The sequence below is a fragment of the Erinaceus europaeus genome, chromosome 2 (genome assembly GCF_950295315.1).
Source record: "Erinaceus europaeus chromosome 2, mEriEur2.1, whole genome shotgun sequence".
Taxonomy (NCBI): Eukaryota; Metazoa; Chordata; class Mammalia; order Eulipotyphla; family Erinaceidae; genus Erinaceus; species Erinaceus europaeus.
The window spans coordinates 29,925,673-29,942,614 of NC_080163.1; the positions used below are offsets into that span (position 1 = coordinate 29,925,673).

The window sequence follows — 16,942 nt, forward strand, 5'->3', positions numbered from 1 at the left end:
TATAAAGCCTATATTTCCCCCAGTCCTGAAACCTCTAGGGTGGAGCTCACTTTCCTGCATGCTTCTCTCAATTCATACCAAATGATATTGCATCCACCGGTCCCAACCTAATCAATGCAGAGAGTACCACCTCAGCATGCTTCACTTCAGACTGTGTCCAGAGACGTCAGGCATAGAATTTCAACCCTTCACCCTCATTACTCAAGTGAGACCTTTCCTTTCATAGTATTCCATAATTCCATTCCAGGAAGTTCATTTCCTAACAAAATCCCAAAACCTAGATATAGACCAGATCCCATAGATAGAGCATATGTTCACATGTATCCAAAATATATACCTGAAAGCAAAAATACACAAAAGTCTGTAGTGAGTCAGTATAATGTTCATAATGAAATAGTGTCTACTTAGACTTAGATACCTTCTTCATCTACTTCCTATTTCAGTTCTCTCACTCACTCCAAAGCTAACCTCATCAAAGCAAGGACTGCAAAAGCTGAATAAGGGCAAGAGAGTGGCATACTTTAACGATGACTCTTTAGCCACTATCAGGCCATTCCATCTGCTGGGGCCCTTTTTGGGGAGTCCTGAGATTCCCAAACAGACATAATGGGCCTAGACCTCAAATAAGTCTCTCTCTCCATTGTTACCATTCATTTCTATCAGGAACAACACGGTAGACCCCTTTGTGGGCCCCCATAGGACCTTGCCCTCAACTTGGATTAACAATGGTAGAGAATGTTCCATCCTCCAAAGGGAAGATGGACAATATACTCTATGCTACACCTGAGGAAGATGGGTCCTGATATTGGGACAGCTTGGAACATTCCTACAGAATGTGAGCTCAGATCTACAGGATGCAGAGGTCACATAGGCTCCTAAGCTGAATATGGGCCTCAGATCACATTAAATCGATGGGGTTTACAATAAACAATATTTATACACCTTTTCCATATTTGGGAGCTGCTTTCTTCCCTGAGCCAGCTTTCTTCCAGCTATGACATCATCTTCCCAGATAATAATTAGGATATCCACCTGCATATCAGATGTCAGGCTCAGGCAAAAAGAAAAAAAAAATCAAAACACTAGTATAGCCACAGGCCTTTTGGAATATGACTAAAGTATGCCTGCTAGCTATCTACAAAACGGAGACCCCACCCCCCCCCCCAACTCTTCATCTGCACTGTTCCAGCCTTAAGGTCCATGATTGGTCAACAATTTGTTTGGCTTTGTATGTTAACTTTCTTTTCAGTCACCAGATTCCAGATGCTAGCATGATGCTGACCAGACTTCCCTGGACAGACAACCCCACCAATGTGTCCTAGAGCTCTGCTTCCCCAGAGCCCTTCCCCAATAGGGAAAGAGAAAGATAGGCTGGGAGTATGGATCGACCTGACAATGTTCATGTCAATGTTCAGCAGGGAAGCAATTACAGAAGCCAGACCTTCCACCTTCTGCATCCCACAATGACCTTGGATCCATACTCCCAGAGGGTTAAAGAATAGGAAAGCTATCAGGGGAGGGGATGGGATACAGAGTTCTGGTGGTGGGAATTGTGTGGAGTTGTACTCCTTTTATCCTATGGTGTAGTCAATGTTTCCTTTTTATAAATAAAAAAAAAAATTTAGTGTGTTATGAATTACAGGTCATTCATCACTATGTTCTCTACTTGGTTGTATAAAATTCCAAAGGGTAACTAATGTGTAAGATCTATCTTTTCCAGATCACTTTGCACTCTGAAATTCTTCTCTTGCCCTTTAAGAACATCTCCCAGTGAACTAGATGAGTCATTCTTTGCCTTAGGGGATGGGTTCCATAGTCAGGTTCAAGTTATAAAGCCAGTGATTGAGAAGAAAACTGTATCATTCAGATACATATTTAGAGTTCCCTGCCTTTTTCTACCCATCCCCTTTGACCTCACCAAATTATGATTTCATTGGAGGGAAGGAGGCTTCACAAAAGAAGAGAAAGGGGAAAGGAATCAATGATCCTTCCCCATGAACAAGGAAGTCTAGAGTCTTTGTAAGGTCAGGTCTTAGACCATCCAGTTTGTAGTCAACTAAGAATGGGTCCTTGTTGTACCGGAATGCAGATCCTTATCTGATCCTTCTCAGACACCAAGGGCAATGAGTAAAACACACAAAACTTGTCTGTCAGTAATGAAAAGATCCTTGCCTAACAGAAATCTTACTATCTCCTGATCCACATGTTGTATGTGCTCCGCTAACCTTTCGGTGACTTGATAACTAACGCTTACTGGAGCAAGCAAGATTGGATCACACAAAAGTAGGGAAATGGGATTAAGAGATAGTTTACCAGGCAGGGTGACTGCTTTGCTATTTGCAGAACCCAGGTTTGAGCCCTACTAGTACATGGGAAATGCTGCAGCACTAGAGCAAGTGTATGTGTGTGTGTGTGTGTGTGTGTGTGTGTGTGTGTGTGTGTGTGTGTTCCAAAGCAATAAAGCCGCGTATGTGCAAGACTCTGGAACAAACAAACAAATGGTAGGGAGAGGACCATCTCCCATTGAGCAAGACAATGAGAAAATACATCTATTGCATTCACTCTGGGATTGGATCATCAGTAGGAGGTAGAATTTAAGGAAACAGAAAGGTGTTGGGGACCATGCACATCTTAGCTCACATTCCACTATCTAACAACCATCTCTGGATAATGCAGAGAAGAAGGGCCAGTCCTGCATATCCATATGCACATCGCTAAGCAAGACAGCTCTATTTCCAGGGCCTCGTGATGTACTGCAGTGGCAGAGCACATTCCCTGCATGTAGGAGTATGAGGCCTCAGGTTTGGGAACAGCTCAAAACAAAAACAAAAATAATTCTCGGTTTGTAGAGCTGCTAATTTAATATCAACAGTTTTCCCCACTATTTAATATTTTTCTTTTTTTAATTTTTAAGATTACCTTTATTTATTTATTGGATAGATACAGCCAGAAATTGAGAGGGAAAGGGGGTGATAGAGAGGGAGAGAGACAGAGAGACACCTGCAGCACTGTGTTACCACTTGTAAAGCTTTCTTCCTGCAGGTGGGGACCATGGGCTTGAACCTGTGTGCTCAGGTGCTTCACCAACCAGCCCCTTAATATTTTTCAGCTAAAACTCAAGTTCATTTATTTATGTATTTATTTTGGTCATCTCTGGGACTTTTTCAGAAAGAGACCACGGAAATAGGGATAGGGAAGGGGTGGGACACTGTGTAATATTTATGCAAAAGACTTTCATAGGCAGGGGCTGGGCGGGGTAGCACAGCAGGTAGCGCACATGGTGTAAAGTGCAAGGACCAGCCTAAGGATCCCAGTTCAAGCCCCGGGTTCTTCACCTGCAAGGGGTCGCTTCACAAGCGGTGAAGCAGGCCTGCAGGTGTCTGTCTTTCCCTCCATTCTCGATATCTCTCGGCCCTATCCAACAACGACAGCAGGAATAATAATAAACAACAAGGGCAACAAAAGGAAAAAATAGCCTCTAGGAGCAGTAGATTCATAGTGCAGGCACCAAGCTGCAGTGAAAACCCTGGAGGTAAAAAAAAAAAAAAAAAAAAAAAAAAGACGGGAGTCAGGCAGTAGCGCAGCGGGTTAAACGCAGGTGGCGCAAAGTGAAAGGATCCGTGTAAGGATCCTGGTTCCAGCCCCGGGCTCCCCACCTGCAGGGGAGTAGCTTCACAGGCGCTGAAGCAGGTCTGCAGGTGTCTGTCTTTCTCTCCTCCTCTTTGTCTTCCCCTCCTCTCTCCATTTCTCTCTGCCCTATCCAGCAACGACAAGAATAACTACAACAATAAAACAAGGACAACAAAATAAATAAATAAATATATTTTTAAAAAAGACTTTCACAGGCATGAGTTTTCCAAGGCCCCTGTTCAATCCCCATCACCACCATAAGCAAGAGCTGAGAAGTGTTCTGGTAAAAAAAGAAAAATGGAGGGAAAAAAGACAGAGACATGGAGGCAGAGCTTCCTTCAAGTGGGGTCTGGGCTTGAACATGAGTTTCACACATGGCAAAGTAGTGCAGTAGCCAAGTGAAGTATTTTATAGGCCCAAAAGTTACCTTTCTTGAAACGTGGACTGTTTCAAATACCAAAATGTCAAAGTCAGCCAAAAATAAGTTTGTAGTTTTCCCTTCGTAACAGTACATGTTGGATAAGGTTAAAGTCATCTTGAAGCCAAATGTGACTTCAAATACATACAAATCCAAGGAGTCATGAACTATGAAGTAATTTGTTTTGAACTAGTAAACTACTTTCAGCTGAATTATTTATAAGATTTTTTTTAAGTGATGCCATTTTTTTTAAAGCCTAGAAACTACATATTTGTAAAAGTTGACAAATTGTGCTTCCTTTGCTAGACACATAGGCAAACACTGGCAGCTCTAAATTCAGTAATTTGAGTATTGACGCTTTGTTTATATACCATTGATTTCTTTTTTAAAAAAATTTATTTCCTTTTGTTGCCCTTGTTTTTTATTGTTGTTGTTATTATTGTTGTTGTCATTGTTGGATAGAGAGAAATGGAGAGAAGAGGGGAAGGCAGAGAGGGGGAGAGAAAGATAGACACCGGCAGACCTGCTTCACTGCTTGTAAAGCGACTCCCCTGCAGGTGAGGAGCTGGGGCTCAAACTGGGATGCTTACGCCATTCCTTGCACTTTGTGCCAACTGCACTTAAACCGCTGTGCTACCCCCCGATTCTCATACCATTGATTTCTAAGGGTTTAAGTACTTCTCTAAGGTAAAATAAGGAGGGAAACCATGTAGAGCCTTGAAAAATGCTGTAGGGTGTTCTAGTTTTTGCTAAATTTACTTTTACTTTTAATTTTTTTTTTTAAATCTTTGGGGTCGGGCGGTGGCGCAGTGGGTTAAGCGCATGTGGCGCAAAACGCAAGGACCGGGAGTCAGGCTGTAGCACAGTGGTTAAACACAGGTGGTGTAAAGCGCAAGAACCGGAGTAAGAATCCCGGTTTGAGCCCTGGCTCCCCACCTGCAGGGGAGTCGCTTCACAGGCGGTGAAGCAGGTCTGTAGGTGTCTATCTTTCTCTCCCCCTCTCTGTCTTCCCCTCCTCTCTCCAATTCTCTGTCCTATCCAACAATGACAACAACAATAATAATAACCACAACAATAAAAAAACAAGGGCAACATAAGGAAATAAATAAATAAATAAATAAATAAATAAATATTAAAAAAAAAAAACGCAAGGACCGGTGTAAGGATCCCGGTTCGAGCCCCCGGCTCCCCACCTGCAGGGGAGTCGCTTCACAGGCGGTGAAGCAGGTGTCTATCTTTCTCTCCCCCTCTCTGTCTTCCCCTCCTCTCTCCATTTCTCTCTGTCCTATCCAACAACGAACAATATCAACAATGGCAATAATAATAACCACAATGAGGCTACAACAACAAGGGCAACAAAAGGGGAAAAAAATGGCCTCCAAGAGCGGTGGATTCATGGTGCAGGCACCGAGCCCAGCAATAACCTTGGAGGAAAAAAAAAAATCCTAAAGACTGAAAAATGAATTACAATGTTATATTTTAAGAACTGGACTTTGATTATGCTGTTTAAGTAGCTATTTACCTGATACGATTTCAAAAACAAGTTTTTCAGCTTAAAACACATTAAAATGTAATGTAAAAATACATTACGTTTTCCAAGAAGGATCTGTAGTTTTTAGACATCAAATAGTTCTAAACTGAATCTAAATTTTATGTGAAAACCAAAAGATGCCTATAATTCTTAAGATGCTTTTATATTTGCATACCAAAGCCCTGAAACATTAGAGAAGCTGGCACACTTTCTGGTATTTTAGAAGATACTTAGTCATTTTATAAAGAGATAAGACATGATTAAAAATGTTAAGAGTGTCTTGAAATTAGAAACATAGATGTACTAGTATGGGTTGGACTACTCCTCCTGGTGTTGGAACCTATCCCTAAGGCAATTTGAGTCTCAAAAGCACAGCAACTGCCTTAAGCAAAATCAAGATTTAGCAATATCTCATTTGAAAATTATCTAGGGATTACAGCCAGTAGTTCTATCAGTATACACCCATTTTGAGGTTTCCACCAAAAATGAGGAAGAGGAGCAAAAGAAGGAGGAGGGGAATGAGGGGGAATTTCTACTTATATGCTACTACATCCCGGTGCTTATCTTGTCCACAATATAGCTGAACACGTGTCTCACTGATACACATCCTTCTCACACTCTTGGTAGCTTTGTAAACTGTGCCAAAGCTGAGAAAGAGCAAAGCCCACTCTAGTCAATCACAGGGCCTGGAATCACAATTGGAAAGCCTTTTTAGAATCAACCATACAGTCAGCTCCTAGGCTACAAGTCAATTCTGGTTTCTGTATCTCCAGTGTTGTGTTCATTTATTTAGTGGTTTATCTATCCATTTATCCATTTTTTTTTAAAGCAAAAGACTCTGGGGGAAGAAGGGATGGGAAGGGGTGGAAAGAGTGTTGAGATCCTGGCACATTATAGGAGAAAGGAACTTACTTTGGGGGGGGGAGTGTTCTGCAGACACCTATCACAAGGAAATGAAAAACTGTACTATAAACCAGTAGTCACGTAATAAAGTGAAGAGAGAGAGGAAGAATAAGCTGGACTAAATCTATTTACAACTAGGATGCCAGCAGAGAAACACAGTCAGGAAATATGGAACGACTTGATGCATCTAGCATAGTGATTATACTAGAAAGACCTTCATGACCGAGGCACCAAAGTTTCCAAGTTTAATCCCCAGTACCACCAAAAGCCAGAGCTGACCAGTGCTCTGGTAAACATTTTCATGCTTGAGGATCCAAAGTCCCAGGTTCAATCCCCTGTACCACTATAGGCCAGAGCTGATCAGTGCTCTGGTTAAAAAAAAAGGGGGGGGGGGAGTCGGGAGGTAGCAGCAGCTTAAGCCCGTGTGGTGCGAAGTGCAAGGATAGGTGTAAGGATCCCAGTTCGAGCCCCCAGATCCCCACCTACAGGGGCATTGCTTCACAGGCAGTGAAGCAGGTCTTCAGGTGTCTCTCTTTCTCTCCCCCTCTCTGTCTTCCCCTCCTCTCTCCATTTCTCTCTTTCCTATCTAACGACGACATCAATAACAACAATAATAACTACAACAACAACAAAAAAAACCAAGGGCAACAAAAGGGAAAACAAATATAAAAATAAGTCCATAGGACAAAGCCATTTCCACTCAAATGACTAGTTCTTGAAGTTTATTCTGGATTTGCTAGCCTATTGGCTACCTGTTGCTTTGTGCTTAGGAAGGTGCCTCTGGTGGTGGTTCTGCCTGGGTTCACATCCTAGTTGGCTGACTTCTCAAAGCCTCTGTTTCCTCATTCTAGCATTACGAGTTATAACAACATCTGCCTCACTGGAGGATTGCAAAAATCCAAAGAAGGGATTCATATAAGAACAAGGTTTAGAAAGTACATCATTTATTGCTAGAGAGCTGTGGTGGTGGTATACCCAGTTAAGCGCACATACTGGCAAGCTCAAGGACTTGGGTTCTTGCCTCTGCTCCCCACCTGCAGGGGATCTGCTTCATGAGCGGTGAAACAGGTCTACAGGTGTCTCTCTTTCTCTCTCTTTTTTAAATTTTTTAAAATATTTATTTATTTTCCCTTTTGTTGCCCTTGTTGTTTAACATTGTTGTGGTTATTGATGTCATCATTGTTGTTGGCTAGGACAGAGAGAAATGGAGAGTGGAGGGGAAGACAGAGAGGGGGAAAGAAAGACAGACACCTGCAGACCTGCTTTACCGCCTGTGAAGCGACTCCCCTGCAGGTGGGGAGCCGGGGGCTCGAACCGGGATCCTTACGCTGGTCCTTGCGTTTTGCGCCATGTGCGCTTAACCCGCTGCGCTACCGCCCGACTCCCTCTCTCCCTCTATCTTCCCATCCTCTCTCAATTTCTCTCTGTCCTATCTAATAAAAAATCAGTAAGAAAAAAAAAAAAAGAGGAAAAAATGTAGTAAGAAAAAAAAAAAGGAGAAAAAAATGTCAGCCGGGAGCGGTGGATTTGTAGTGCTGGCATGGAGCCCCAGCAATAACTCGGGTAGCAATAAAAATAAAATAATAACCGTAATAACTTATTGCTGTAAGTCAAGTGCTCCTCAAGAAAATGGTATTGGAAATCCTAAGAATCCCAGCTGCAACCAGAGAACACTTGAACAGAAGGATTTTTCTTTTTTAGTACCTTCTAGAAAGATTCAAATCCTGCTGAAGAGTAGGGAGAGTGGTCGGGTGGGGGTAGGTAAAGTGGGTCAAGACCAGAGTCCCAACTTGATCTGACAGCAGTTGGTTGAAGCTTTATGCTAAGGCTTAGATTATAGATTTAAGAAGTAATCTACATGAAAAATTTGTTTCCTTTTACTTTATTAGCATCTTCAAAACTGTATTTTCCCCTCATAATTATCTTCAGTGTACTTGTCTTCATATATCCTTGTCCCCAAAGCAAAACTGCCAGAACCACAGAGGAGAACAAAGGTCCTCTTAGAAAGCTCTTCTGGATTTGATGCAGTACTTGAACTGCTGATCTGCCCCAAGGGACATTTTATGAGGTCCTGTGGTCCAGTTATCCCATCAAGTATGCTCTGAGCGCCTTGCAATTGCTTCCCACATTTTTTAAAGGAGCTCATTTTCCACTTAGCTAGGTACCTTCCAAAGTCATGGGCCCCATCACTAATGTGCTTTCTCATAGATCCAAGCTACAAAGGATGGTCAAGAATGTGGATGGCATGTGAATCTGAAGATAAGATATCCCCATGGTATACACAAGTCCCTTCAGAACCAGAACAGAACTTGGATTTGGAAGAGAAAGTAGATGAGCCATAAGGACTCAGACCTGGGGCTTACAACTCTTCCTATCTCCCTGAGTTAAGACTGACAGTAAATTAGAAAATTCTGAATTGGTATTTGGAGTTTCAAGACATTCTGAAAGTCAGTATCTCTGGATACAAATGATATTGCCCTAAATACTATTGCACACAAGCCATCAGAATGTCCCCCAATTCCGTTACCCTTTGAGTGATCCTTTTTTCACCACATAGAGAAAATAATAATATCTTGATCCCACATAACTTCAGGGCACACAGTTTTGGAAGCTCCTTGAAGAAGAGGAAGTGAGTGTTTCGGTTTTTCTGGAGACCAGCTATCATCTCAGCTCTGGCTCACTCCTGTTCACATTTCCTGAGTGTCTCCAGGTTATCCTGAGGCTGCTCTTTGCTCCATAATCACAAGCTTAAAGACACCACCATCTTTAAATTGTAATATTTTGCATGGGGGAGATAGCATAATGACTATGCAAAAAGACTCTCATCCCTGAGGTTCCAAAGTCATAGGTTCAGTTCCCCACACAACCACAAGCCAGAGCTGAACAGTACTCTGGTAAAATAAAATAAAACAATTAAAAAATAAATTGTAATTTTTATAGATTTTAACTGAAAAACCTAGGGAAACTAGGGTTTTATTTTCTGCAGGAAAAAAAAATCAAGCTGATTAACCATTGAAGGTCATCCAGGTGACTATTTTTGACCACAGAGAATATTCTAGTTTTTAACTGTTGCCCCAAACTCTCAGTTATTTTTGGGATACTGGGTTCCATTTCCTCATCCATAGTTTCCCCCATTTATTTCACCCTCATTCTTAATTCAAGGGTTTTCACCACTTGGCACTTCAAACTAGAACCTAAAAGTTCTCATTTAGCATCCAAGGAAATGACTCAGTGAACAATAAATAAATGCATCCTTCTTGAATTTCATTTGTCTATTTATTTATTTTCTTACTGGATAGAAACAGAGAGAAATTGAGAAGGGAGGGAGAGATAGAAATGCAGAAAAAGAACCACCTGCAGCTCTGCTTCACCTCTCATGAAGCCTTCCTTCTGCAAGTGGGGACTGGAGGTTTGAACCTTGGGCCTTATGCATTGCAGCATGTGCTTTCCAGGGTGTGTGTCACCACCCAACCACTATAAATACATCTTTTATGATAGCATCTGGAACCTGGTGGCTGAAAAAGAGTTAAGATATAATGCAGAACAAATTGTTGACTACTCATGAACCTAAAGGCAAGAATATTACAGATGAAAATTTGGGGGTCTCCATTTTGAAAAAGCTAGTAGGTCTGTTTTAGGTATATTCAGGGAAGTCAGGCTGGCATCATGGATCTGCAACTTGGTGGCTGAAAAAGCATTAAGATGTAAAGCAGGACAAAAAAAATTAATAATCAGAAACCTAAAGGTAAAAATATAGAAATGAAATTTGAGGTCTTCATGTTGAAAGAAGCTAGGAAGTCTATTTTAGGTATATTCTAAGGGGGCCATGATTACTAATTTTTGCCTGAGCCCCAAAGATAACATGTAGGTGGGCTAAAGAGAGAGAGAAAGAAAGAGCATTACCAAAGCATTACTTCGATGTGTGCCGTGTTGGGGATTGAACTCAGAACCTTCAATATGTAAGTCCTGTGCTCTATCATTGAAGCACCTCTCTAGTCACTAAAATTTTTTAAAGACTTATTCATACAGACAGACAGAGAGAAAGAGAGAGAGAGAGAGAGAGAGCCAGAGTTCTGGTCCCACATATGTACTGATGAACAAATCTGGGGCCTTAAGTATATGAGTCCTGCACTCTATGTGCTGAGTCACTTCCTTGGTCCACATAAAAATTCTGGGGGCAAAGTGGTGGTGCACCTGGTTGAGCACACATGTTCCAATACACAAGGACCCAGGTTCAAGTGCCTGATCCTCACCTTCAGGGGGAAAGCTTTACAAGTGGTAAAGCAGTGCTACCCGTGTATCTCTGCATCTCTTCTTCTCTATCTCCCTCTTTCTCAATTTCTGACCATCTCTATCCAATAAGTAAAGATAATAAATTTTTTTATTAAAAAAATAAAAATTCTTCAAGGGATAGTTCATACAAAAATAGAGTGTGGGAGTCAGGCATTAGTTCAGCGGGTTAAGCACACATGGCGCCAAGTGCAAGGGCCCGCCTAAGGATCCCGGCTCCCCACATGCAGGAGGTCGCTTCGCAAACCGTAAAGCAGGTCTGCAGGTGTCTATCATTCTCTCCTCCTCTCTGTCTTCCCCTCCTCTCTCCATTTCTCTCTGTCTATCCAACAATGAAGACAGACAACAATAATATCTACAACAATAAAACAAGAGCAACAGAAAAGGAATAAATAAATAAATATTTAAGAAAAATAGAGCGTGTGTTTGCTGAGTACACAGTCTAGATTTGAGCCTTGTCAACATACATCAATGCTATAGCACTAGGGAAAGTTCTGGTGCTGTGGTTATTATCTCTGTCTGTCTGTCTATCTACCTGAAGTAAAATGAATGAAAAAGGTCAGGTGTGATAAAACAGCATATGCACAAGACTCTGGTACAGCAAGATAATTAAATTTAAAGTAAAAAAAAAAATCAAAATTCTGGGCCTGGGAGATGATGTCTGAGGTCCTGAATTTGATTCTTAGCACCACATGGGAGGCACCATGTATAGCAAGCACCAAGGGAACTCCGTGCATAGTATATTTCTGTTTAGTTGTCTTTCCTTCGGTTCCTTTCAAAACATAAAACAAAAATTAGGCTGTGATAGTGGGTCAACAGTGTCACATATCCTGTGGTCCTGAGGTCCTGATGCCCTGAGTTTATAAAGAATTCCAGTGGGCTGAGAGAAAGTACCGTAAATGGCAGAGCACATATGTTACCATGTGCAAAGAATCAGGTTCATACCCCTGCTCCTCACTGCAAGTGAGGCTTCATGAGCAGTGAATCAGTGCTGCAGGTGTTTCTCTCTCTCTCTCTCTCTACCTCTCTAGCCTCCTTCAATTACTCTGTCTCTATTTAAAAATAAAAGAAAGAAATAGCTGTCAAGAGTGGCAGATTTGTCATGTAGGCTCTGAGTCCTACCAATAACCCTTGTGGCAAAAATTAATTAATATTCCAGGCTGGCCAAATAGTTCACTTGGATAGTATGCTGCTTTGCCCAGGTTTGAACACAGCCCCCACCACACTGAAGAAAGTATTGATACTATGGTCTCTTTCTCTCTCTCTCTCTTCCCTTCTCCCTCTCCTTATCTCTCTTCCTGTCTCTCTCTCTGAAAAAGCTGAGAGGTGAAGCCCTAAACAAGACACCTAGATACCTCCAAAAAATTCCCATTCCAAGATAAGAAACACTTACCTTATCTTTTTCTTACTGTCCTCTAAAGATTAGCCCATGATGTATCTTTTCTTAATTTAATTTTATTTATAAAATGGAAACACTGATAAGGCCATAGGATAAGAGGGATACAACTCCACACAATTCCCACCACCGGAATTCGGTATCCCATCCCTCCCTTTATAACTTTCCTATTCTTTATCCCTCTGGGAGTATGGAACCAGGGTCATTATGGGATGCAGAAGATGAAAGGTCTGGCTTCTGTAATTGCTTCCCCACTGAACATGGGCATTGACAGGTCGATCCATACTCCCAGCCTGCCTCTCCCTTTCCCTAGTGGGGCAGAGCTCTTATGATATATATATGAAAAAGAGATGATTTGAGAAGATACAGGGAGGATGAGAAGAGAAAGTAAGAAGAGGAAGAGAAGGAAGGTAGAGAAGAAAGCAAAAAGAAACAATTTTTTAAAATAATTTATTTCTTTATTGGGGAATTAATGCTTTACATTCAACAGTAAATACAATAGTTTGTACATGCATAACATTCCCCAGATTCCCACTTAACACTACAACCCCCACTATGTCATTCATCATCTTTCATGGACATGTATTCTCCCCACCCACCCACCCACCCCAGAGTCTTTTACTTTGGTGTAATACTCCAATTCCATTTCAGGTTCAACTTGTGTTTTCTTTTCTAAACTTGTTTTTCAACTTCGGCCTGAGAGTGAGATCATTCCATATTCATCCTTCTGTTTCTGACTTATTTTACTCAACATGATTTTTTCAAGGCCCATCCAAGATCGGCTGAAAACAGTGAAGTCACCATTTTTTACAGCTGAGTAGTTGTGTATATATACCACAACTTGCTCAGCCACTCATCTGTTGTTGGACACCTGGGTTGCTTCCAGGATTTGGCTATTACAAATTGTGCTGCCAAGAACATATGTGTACACAGATCTTTTGGGATAGATGTGTTGGGTTCCTTAGGATATATCCCCAGGAGGGGAATTGCAGGGTCATAGGGTAGGTCCATTTCTAGCCTTCTGAGAGTTCTCCAGACTGTTCTCCACAGAGGTTGGACCAATTGACATTCCCACCAGCAGTGTAGGAGGGTTCCTTTGACCCCACACCCTCTCCAGCATTTGCTGCTGTTACTTTTTCTGATGAATGGCATTCTCACAGGAGTGAAGTGGTATCTCATTGTTGTCTTGATTTGCATTTCTCTGACAATCAGAGACTTGGAGCATTTTTTCATGTGTTTCTCGGCCTTTTGGATCTCTTCTGTGGTGAATATTCTGTCCATGTCCTCCCCCCATTTTTGATGGGGTTATTTGTTGTCTTGTTGTTGAGTCTGGCAAGCTCTTTATATATGTTGGTTATTAAACTCTTGTCTGATGTATGGCATGTAAAGATCTTCTCCCATTCTGTGAGGGGTCTCTTGGTTTGGGTAGTGGTCTCTTTTGCTGTGAAGAAGCTTTTTAATTTGATGTAGTCCCATAGGTTTGTACTTGCCTTAGTCTTCCTTGTAATTGGATTCGTTTCATTGAAAATGTCTTTAAAATTTATGCAGAAAAAAGTTCTGCCAGTATTTTCCTCTAAGTATCTGATAGTTCCTGGTCTAACATCCAAGTCCTTGATCCACCTGGAATTTACTTTTGTATTTGGTGAAATACAGTGATTCAGTTTCATTCTTCTGCATGTTTCAACCCATTGTTTCCAACACCATTTGTTGAAGAGACTCTGCTTTCCCCATGTAATAGTCTGGGCCCCTTTGTCAAAGATTAGATGTCCATACGTGTGGGGCCTCATTTCTGGGCTCTCAATTCTATTCCACTGGTCAGTGTGTCTGTTCATGTTCCAGTACCAAGCAGTTTTGATGACAATGGCCCTATAATACAGTTTGAGATCTGGGAGTGTGATGCCTCTGGTTCTGTTCTTTTTTCTCAAGATTGTTTTGGCAATTCTAGGTCTTTTCGGGTTCCAGATAAACATTTGTAGCATTTTTTCTATTCTCCTAAAAAATGTGCTTGGGATCTTGATGGGGATAGCATTCAATTTGTAGATGGCTCTGGGTAATATATTCATTTTGATTATGTTAATTCTTCCAACCCATGAACACGGAATATCTTTCCACTTCTTTGTGTCTTTTTCAATTTCTTTGAGTAGTGACTCATAATTTTCAGTATACAAGTCTTTCACTTCTTTGGTTAGGTTTACTCCTAGATATTTTATTGTTTTTGTTGCTAAAAAAGAAACAATTTTAAGAAAAGTAAAAGAGTAGAGGGAGGAGAGAGAGGAGGGAAATTTAAAAGAAAGCAATTTCCTACTTGAAAGAGAGACTGTTTTTTGTGCATTGTGACCAGGTGCACACTTTCTTCCCTTTACACACAAATCTTTTTGTTGAGCCCTGATTATTTTCTTAGGCTGAATTCCCAGAAGCTAACTGCTGAGGCAAGGATATGAACATTTGTTAAGCCTTTTCAGGCATATTATCAAGTTCCTCTGTTGCAGTTCCTTTGGCTGGTGTGTGGTAATTTCTTTATCACTTGATCTGGGCATTCTCCCCCTGAGATTACTGGATGGTCAGGCTACAATCAAAATAACACCCCAAAAGAAGTCAAGTTTGTGTTTCTACTGCCTCCTGCACATCCTGAACACTGCCAACAAGGTTGCCACCAGACTGAATTCTAGTCATTCCCGCTTCTTTGAGCTACCCTAACTCTGACTGAGAACTAAGAGGTCTCCAGTTAACCAGGTTTGAGTGGATACTTAAAGGGGAAAGAAAAACAACTGCCGGGTTTTTCTCCTGAGATCTCACATCCCAGCAATATTTATACAAACGTACTGTAGAAAAGGAAGTTGCCAGTGGAGAACCAAAAACAGAAATGGCAAATATCTACAATCCATCTACTTTGACTTTACAAAACAAATTCACCAGGAGTCAATGCCGATTACCTCTCTAGTATTTGAAATGAATATAGGGTGTTTTGCTTTAGATCTATTACTAAAGCAACTCCCCACCACCACCACTGTTAGGTTTCAGGACTGGGAGAACTATGGGCTTTATAAAGAAAGGGGAAAGTTCCTGCTTTCTTGGGGTTTAAGAAAACAATAGATAAGTTATAGTTATAATCAAATCATTTACCAATTGGGTTAACTTTGAAAATCCCATTGTTAGGATTTACTGTAGCATACAAGACCTTGCCATAATTTATGTCCTTTTGTGCTATTTACTTATAGCTGTATCTTATAAAGGAACACCACCAGTTGCTTTTGTTCTTCCTGGTATAAGCTTTTAAGAAATTTAATATTTCAAAGAACAAGTCATTATTAGAAATGTATTAACAACTTGAGCCTACTGTTAAAATTCAATCTGATTACTGATTTGAAGTCTTAAGTGCTTAGACTGAAGGAACATATACTCAGAGCTATGGTCTATGCAACAAAAAGTTTGAGACATTCGATCTATTTTTCCCCTCTCTTATAAACACCTATATTTGATATACTATGTGCCAGGAACTATTTTTGACATATTACACATATGAATGCATACCATATGAGATCTAATTACTTACCATATGACAGAAGGACCATTATTTGCATCTTATACAAGAAAAAGTTAGCAGAGTGGTTAAGGAACTTGGACAAGGTCACCATGTCAATCAGCATCAGATTAGTGGGTTCAATCCCCCCTCCCCTCACCATAAGCCAGAGCTAAGCAAAGTTATTATAAAAATAATAAAGTAGGTCCAGGACAGTGACATACCTGATTTGCTGGGAAAATAGTATACTTGTTATGCAAAAGACCTTCATGCCTGAGGTTCCAAGGTTTCAGGTTCAATTTCCAGCACCACATTCAGCCAAAACTGAGAAGTGCTCTGGTGGAAAAAAAAAAAAAAGAAAGAAAGAAAGAAAGAAAGAAAGAAAGAAAAGAAAAAAATCACGTAGATTAGAAGAGTAAAAAGCTTTTTTCCTTTGAAATATATCAGGGCTAAGTAGGGCAAGTGAAATAGCTCCCTTGCATAGTGCCCTGCTTTACTGCTTTGTCATGTTTATGATACAGGTTCAAGGCCTGCTAACATACTGAAGGGAATTTCAGTGTGGTGGGCTCTCACTCTTTTTCTGCTGCTGTCTTTATTTAAAAAAAAAATTGGAGAGAGAGAGAAGGAAGAGGAGGAGAAGAAGAATATCAATTGTGCTCCTTTGGATAAGAGTTTCTTTGAAAATCGAAAAAACAAAATCCTAGAATAGTAGTTCTCAAAGTGTGGTCCCCAGAATAGCAGAACAGCATCTCAGTCTCTTGGAGAAAGATTTAGTAACTAAATCAGAAACTCTAGGTTTGGTTCCAGTAATCTGTTTTAACACAGGCATTTTTGTTGCAAGTTACATGTTTGAGAATCACCAAACTAGAAATGGAATCCTAGCACTCAAACACAGAACATAGCTCAATTAAACTACTGGCAGATTTAAAGTTGAGGGTTATGTGGACAAGGAAGTGATAAGAGTGCAGGACTTCACACGCATGAGGTTTCTGGCTCGGCTCTGTAAGCTTCTCTCTCTTTCTCTCTCCTCTCATAAAATAAATAGATCTTTGATAACACCAAGACAAATGAAAAATAAAGTGTGCTGCTGGAATCATAAGCAGTGACTTTCAGAAATGTATGCATGACTTTTGGAGTGGAGGAGTCAGTTTTTTGACTTTTGGAGTCAGTTCCCTCTCATATCAAAGCAATTAGGAGATTTGGGTGGGGTTTCTAAGTCAGAACACAAAAAGTTCTGTATATTCCTAACATCTC

The 16,942-nt window shown here is 40.8% G+C and overlaps 1 long non-coding RNA gene across 1 annotated transcript in view; it reads right to left on the bottom strand.

The window, feature by feature from the left end:
* The window catches only part of LOC132536919 (uncharacterized), a 76,215-nt gene that overhangs the window by 39,903 nt on the left and 19,370 nt on the right, over positions 1–16,942 (bottom strand). Inside the window, exon 2 of the long non-coding RNA XR_009548449.1 lies at positions 15,913–16,024. This is a non-coding gene — a long non-coding RNA (uncharacterized LOC132536919). The remainder of the gene's footprint in view (positions 1–15,912; positions 16,025–16,942) is intronic.